Source organism: Bactrocera tryoni, unplaced genomic scaffold (genome assembly GCF_016617805.1).
Source record: "Bactrocera tryoni isolate S06 unplaced genomic scaffold, CSIRO_BtryS06_freeze2 scaffold_7, whole genome shotgun sequence".
NCBI lineage: Eukaryota > Metazoa > Arthropoda > Insecta > Diptera > Tephritidae > Bactrocera > Bactrocera tryoni.
This window is the reverse complement of record NW_024396366.1, coordinates 3,418,883-3,425,970: the sequence shown is the minus strand read 5'-3', so window position 1 is coordinate 3,425,970 and position 7,088 is coordinate 3,418,883. Positions and strand designations below refer to the sequence as shown.

Sequence of the window (7,088 nt, the reverse complement as noted above, 5' to 3'; positions counted from 1 at the left end):
TTATGAGCGACAATGGAAAAAACTTTGTCGGAGCTCAAAGAGCCACGGAAAAGGAGTTTTTACAATTCATGAAAGAAGTATCCCCCGAAGTTGTCAAAAAATATTCACCCCAAGGGATCGATTGGCAATTCATACCCCCATGTTCTCCTCACATGGGCGGACTCTGGGAATCAGCAGTAAAGAGTTTTAAATCCCATTTAAAGAAAACGGCTGGTAACCATAAATTCAATTATGAGGAGTTTACTACATTACTCGCTCGTATCGAAGCCGTACTAAACTCTAGACCTATCTCACCACTCTCGCAAGATCCCTCCGACTTCACAGCCTTAACCCCAGGGCATTTTCTAAAAGGAACACCCATTCTGGCCATACCTGAGCCAGGCGTGGAGTCGCTATCCGATGGAAGGAAGACTACATAAAGGACCTTCACAAGAGATACCGGTGGAAAACTCAAGAAAAGGCACCAAAGCTTGGAGACTGCGTCCTTATACAAGATGATTGTCTCTCTCCTACGGAATGGCGACTTGGCCGCGTAAAACAACTTCATTATGATTCCGACGGTCACGTTCGAGTAGTTGAGCTCCGTACTCAAATCGGAACGCCAACCAGACCGCTCGTCAAATTATGCTTTCTACCAACCGCCGAAGATAAAAAAACGTAAAACCGAAACCGCAATGTTAATAAATCAATAAATCTATAAAACATATAAACCGCTTACCAAATCGAAACCTCGAATAACATAAACGACACAAAAGACTTAACATAAATGTCTGATAAAAAAATGACACTCTATTCATGCCACATATCGTGGCACAAAACTCCATATTATTTCACAATATATTACTAATATCATCATTTCTCTCACAGAGTAATATGGACGTGGATATGGCATCATCGTCACCGCAACCATGCGTTCGGCAGTTTCCGCCCCTCGCTCTAAAACTGACCCAATAGCAGCACCCCGGACCAACCCTGCACCGGCAGCGCCTCGAGCAACGAACGGCTCCACCGCGACAACGGCTCCGCGTCAAGGCACGCCTGCATTACCAGCGAATCGGCAACGAATTCGTTGTCCACTCTGTCGCCGCCCGCATCGGCTATCGCACTGCGGTATCTTCAAAGGCATGCCGCCGATGCAACGCCAGCAGGTGGCACAGGCGCACGGGTATTGCCTGAATTGTCTGGCAATTTCCCACGAAACTCAGGAGGGCCCATCACATAATCGTTGCCAAATCTGTGTACGGGCTCATCATACGCTGCTGCACCGTACTATCAGACGTGACTCCGGGCGCCCACCGGCTCCTCGCACCAGTAGTAACGTCAGGCGTTCTCAAATGACTCCTGCGACACCATACCGCCGGCGCGGACCTTCTCCAGCAGAATCCCGTCCCTGGCGCCAAAACCGGGCAACATCAACACGACGCCATCATCTTAGGCCGCAATCCCGCCGGTCAACAGGTCTCAGCAGCGTTGTAGCTACGCTACAGCAGCTACAGCGGCTTCTAGGCTAAATACTCGCCTAGGGGGGCCGGGATGGCTAAATGAGTAGCGACGTCGCATCACATCTGCATCAATTCACCACACCGAATCAACCATGCACCTCATCACGCGAGAGAGCACCACACATTAACACACATACACGCACATGCACCCAAACGTGATGACATTCTAAGTAGAACAAAAGGAAAAGAGAAAGGATCTCGCGCAACTTTTGTCGATACGACGTCGAGCAACCAGCATCTTCGCTTTCCGCATCATCCCGGTTCCGATCCGCTTATCCGTCTGTGTACATACATATATATTAGGGTGTGCCATTTTGAGGCAACCTTTTTTTTCAACTGGAAAACAGGCTCAAAACTTTCGAAATGTGTAAAAAACAAGTGACTCAAAAGATGAGGTCTTAATATTAATATTAAGAGGTGCCTCTTTCAAATTTTCTGTTTTCCATATAAATTACATGGAAAAAAATCATTTTTTTTGTGGTGGTTATTGTGCGGAGGTCATTATGTGTGCACGCGATGGCTGCCAGTAGGGATGGTAAACTCGATTCCGATTCTACTCGAAAATCGAGTTTTCTCGTAAAATGATCGATTTTTCAGAATCGATCTTCAGTAGTCGAAGTCGATTATGAATCGATTCTTGACATTCGTCTTTTCCGTTTCTATAGAATCCATTGTCGGATTGGGTCACTGGAATGGGTTCAGTTAGATTTCCTACTGCTTTCAAAGATTTATATCTATGAGTGAGAAACCCGTCGAAAATTTTCCAGGAAGGTATTTCCGAGTTATCTTCTAGGGTGTCCTCAAATTGATGAAGTAGGGCCTTCGGTAGTTTCAATCCACATAAGAAGATTAAGATGGGGTCCCAGCTACTCGTGTCTATGTACACGTTGTGCAGATTAGTGAGACAATTGTTGACGGTCCTCCGAAGGTGTTTAATGGCGCTTCCACTTTCTTGGGTTGCTTGGGGTAGGTTGAATAAAATTTTCAACTACGCGTTGACCTGAACTCGTTTGTTTTCTCATTGGATTTCCAGGTCCCTCCATGCCATCAGGAAACCATCATTTGTTAAGGGTGCGTTTTTAACATTACTCTTGCTTATCCTCGGGTTTTTTTGAATTAAATGGAACAGTCTTTCCACGTTGCTGATCTTGTGATTGTATACATACATATATAGCCGTAAACATGTCTCTGAATGAAGGCCAGGTTGCGAAATCTTCATAAAATATGTCCGTTTCACAAGGGGGTAGATGAATTTAGTCCTATGTCCCGCAATGTATATTCCTCTGAAACTCGTTCCTTTATTATTGGGGTTCGGGTCTTGAGATCATCAATAGCTTGATTAATGGATCCTAATCAAGTATAATTGATGATCTTATTTTTTTTTTTTTTGATTTTTGCAAAGTCAATAGTTTCACCGGATTTTGGTGGGCATACCTCGTTGAGTTCAACTCTTTTTATTTCCAGAGTATAAATTGACTCATCTTCGGGTTAGGTGTAGTAATGTTCCTCAATGTGTTCAAATAAATCTGAAATACAAATTTTTAACTCTACCATTATTGATAAAAATTCACTTAACTGGTCGTAACAATTAATTAAACTGAAATGAAATAAATAATAAATTTGAAAAAATACTTATTTATTTAAGTTTGAATTTAAATAAGTGAATAAGCAACGAATTTATTTCTTTGTTTTATGTATATATTTTGTACCGCAAAATATGATAGGTGAAATTCCGACGAACGAAAAATTTCCTATAGTGTGGCTGATTGGGTTGTTGAATTTGTGTAAGTCCTGATGATCCAAATAATGATTAATTGGGTGGGTTTATTTTATCAAACACGTTGTGTTTCCCGGTGTGCGAAATAAAATAAAATTATTAAGATTGCATAACAATGTAGAAGTATATTTAAGTGAGTGTAATATATAATATGGGTCTGTTAGTAGATACAATTATATATTTATGTATGGGCTTATATAATTATACAACTTAAGGGTTATTTACAAATATATATATAAATTTTAAATAAAACGTGATGTGGTTAATTTTTCCCGCGTTGATATGCTGATGCTGCTACCGTTGTTCTTGTTGTTGTTGTTGGCGCTGATACCGCTGCTTTGGGTTTTTGCGACTGTATGTCTGTCCGCTGTGGTATTTCTTTTTATTGTGTCTTCATGTTCTTCGTCGTTATGTTGGCGCAGTTGAGTGTTTTTGGCATTGTCCTGTAGTTCGTATTTAGACGAGTTAGGAGGACAATGCAGGGATGTGTTCATTTGGTATGAACAACAATAAAAAAAACTTAAAATTAAATTTAAAAAATTTACTTTTAAACTACTACTAAACTAACATGATTCTTAATAGCTATTTATGAATGTGAATACTTGCAAAGGAGTATGGAGTCATGTGTAGAAGTTCAAGCAAGTGAGGAAAGTTCTCTGATCGCCATTCACTTGGAAGTGGTCAGAAACGATTATTTTACTCAAGCAGCTCACGACTTCCGGTCTTCGACCAAGCATCCTCTGGGTAGCCTAAGAACATCGGTTTGAAAGCGAGGGTTTGGGACCCACCACGTAAAAACGCACCCAATGAAAATAGACAAGACTCGAATGAGAAACCCCCTCTTTGATGACGACCATGTCAACCGAATTAAGAATTATGATTGGGGGCATGCACCTGAAATGTCCGGTCCTTTAATTGGGAAGATGCCGCTGCCCAGCTGGTTGATGACCTCGTGAAAATAAAGGCTGACATCACCGCCGTCCACGAAATGCGATGGACGGGACAAGGACTGAGACGAAAAGGTCCTTGTGGCATTTATTACAGTGACCATATAAAGGTGTGCAAATTTAGTGTGAAATCCGTGGTGGGAGAGAGACTCCGTCGCCGAGTACTCTCATTCACTCCTGTGGGTGAACGTCTAGCCACAGTCCGCATCAAAGCGAGGCTCTTCACCATATCGCTGATTTGCGTCCACGCCTCGATGAAAGAGAAGAACAATGCGACGATGAGCGCCTGGAGCGCACCTATGAGAGCAGCACCCGCCAAGATATCAAAATGGTGCTTGGCGACTTTAACGGCAGGGGGGGGCAAAAAAAGTATCTTTGGCACTACGGTCGGTAAATTCAGCCTCCACGACGAAACAACTCCAAATGGATCGAGGCTAATCGACTTCACCGAGGCCCGAAATATGGTTATCTCTAGTACTAGATTCCAGCATAAGAAAGATCTGGCTGTCCCGAATCGAAAAACCACCAACCAGATCGATCATGTTGTGATAAATGGAAGACACGTATCTAGTGTTTTAGATGTGCGTGCGCTCCGAGGTCCTAAAATTTACTCGGACCACTATCTTGTTGCAGCACCCGCCTCTGTGCAGCAAAAAACGCACGTCAACAAACACAAGGAAGGCTCGACATCGAGAAGTTGCAATCACAACAGACAGTAGAACGATTTTCTACTCGACTTGCACTCCTGCTCTCTGAGAGTACTCGTCAACAACTCGGTATAAGGGAACTTTGGGACGGCATTTTAAGCTCCATACGTACAGCTGCAACCGTAACGATTGCATTTCGGAAAATGCTAAAGAACAGCTGGTACAACGAGGAGTGCCGTGCTGCAGCGGAGAGAAACAGGCAGCCTATCTCGCAACGTTACGATCGACCACAACACGTGCGGGATGGGGTAGATACCGAGAGTTGAAGAGGGAAGCATACGCATTTGCAGACAGAAAAAGAAAGAGGCCGAAATGCGTTAGTACGAAAAGCTTGATAAGCTGGCCGAAAGGGGTAATGCTTGAAAGTTTTACGAAAAAATTAGGCGGCTATCAGAAGGTTTCAAGACCGGAGCATACTCTTGTAGAACCCCCAAAGGTGATCTAGTGACCAATGCCCAGAGAATGCTTAGATAATGGAGGGAATACTTCTCCAGCCTGCTGAATGGCAGTGATAGTACAACGCCAGGAGAAGGCGAACCCGATTCTCCAATCGATGACCATGGAGCAGACGTTCCATTACCCGACCATAAAAAAGTTCGAATAGCAATTACCCTCCTGAAGAGCAACAAAGCGGCGGGGGCCGATGGATTGCCGGCCGAGCAATTCAAACATGGCGGCGAAGAATTGATAAGGAGCATGCATCAGCTTCTTTGTAAAATATGGTCGAACGAAATCATGCGCAAAGATTGGAATTTAAGTGTGCTATGCCCAATCCATAAAAAAGGAGACCCCACAATCTGCGCCAACTACCGTGGGATAAGCCCCTCTATATCGCATATAAGGTGCTATCGAGCTTATTGTGTGAAAGATTAAAGCCCACCGTCAAAAAACTGATTGGACCTTATCAATGTGGCTTTAGATCTGGCAAATCAACCGCCGACCGGATATTCACCATGCGCCAAATCTTGGAAAAGACCCGTGAAAAGAGAATCGACACACACCACCTCTTCGTCGATTTCAAAGCTGGGGTACATTTTAGAATAGCATCCCCCGCCTTCGGGCTTAAAATGGGTATGTATGGATAGAGGAGGGCCTTCAGATAAAGAAAAAAAATATGTACTAATGAAATTAATTATGACGTCATAATCTTTCTTTTTTCTTATTGTTATTCCATTACAAAATATGGTGATACTAATTTTTTGCTTGTTTGCAACCATTTTCTTATTTTATGAATAAATGGATTTAAACAAAAGTTTGATATGGAATTAAAGTTATTTTTGCACTATTTAATCTAAAATAAATGATTTAAAACGAATTATTGAAGTGGTAGTGAATATAAAAGTATAAAATATAAGTGCAATTTGCATTATAAATCGGAGAAACACGCATTTTAAATAGTAGATTTTTTGAATTTTAAACGCAAATATCTCAAAAACCATAAGTCAGCGGCAACTATATGTATATATATTCTTGATTTGGAGGACCTCGTCTATCCGTACATACCCATTTTAACCCCGAAATCGGGGGATGCTATTCTAAATCTCAGCCCAAAGCTTCTTTCGACAGCACCAAAAGGAGCTGCCTTTATGCCACGATGTCTGAATTTGGTATCCCCCCAAAACTAAAAAGGCTATGTAAACTGAAGTTGAGCAACACCGAAAGCTCCGTCAGAATCGGGAAGGACCTCTATGAACCGTTCGTCATTGTTGACAGTCATAACTTTGAAGTCGCAGCAAATTTCGTCTATATTGGAATCAATGTAAACACCACCAACAATGTCAGCCTGAAAATCCAACGCAGGACGACTCTTGCCAACAGGTGCTACTTCGGACTAAGTAGGCAATTGAGAAGTAAAGACCTCTCTCGACGAACAAAAACCAAACTCTATAAGTCACTCATATCTTATTACCGTCCTGCTATATGATGCAGAGGCATGGACGATGATAACAACTGATGAGTCGACGTTGCGAGTTTTCGAGAGAAAAGTTCTGCGAAAGATTTATGGTCCTTTGCGCGTTGGCCACGGCGAATATCGCATTCGATGGAACGATGAGCTGTACGAGATATACGACGACATTGACATAGTTCAGCGAATTAAAAGACAGCGGCTACGCTGGCTAGGTCATGTTGTCCAAATGGACGAAAACACTCCAGC

General features: G+C 42.6%; 1 pseudogene; it reads left to right on the top strand.

Annotated features, from left to right (window-relative positions):
- Positions 1 to 873: 873 nt before the first annotated feature.
- Positions 874 to 1,610, top strand: LOC120781383 (annotated as a pseudogene).
- Positions 1,611 to 7,088: the final 5,478 nt, after the last annotated feature.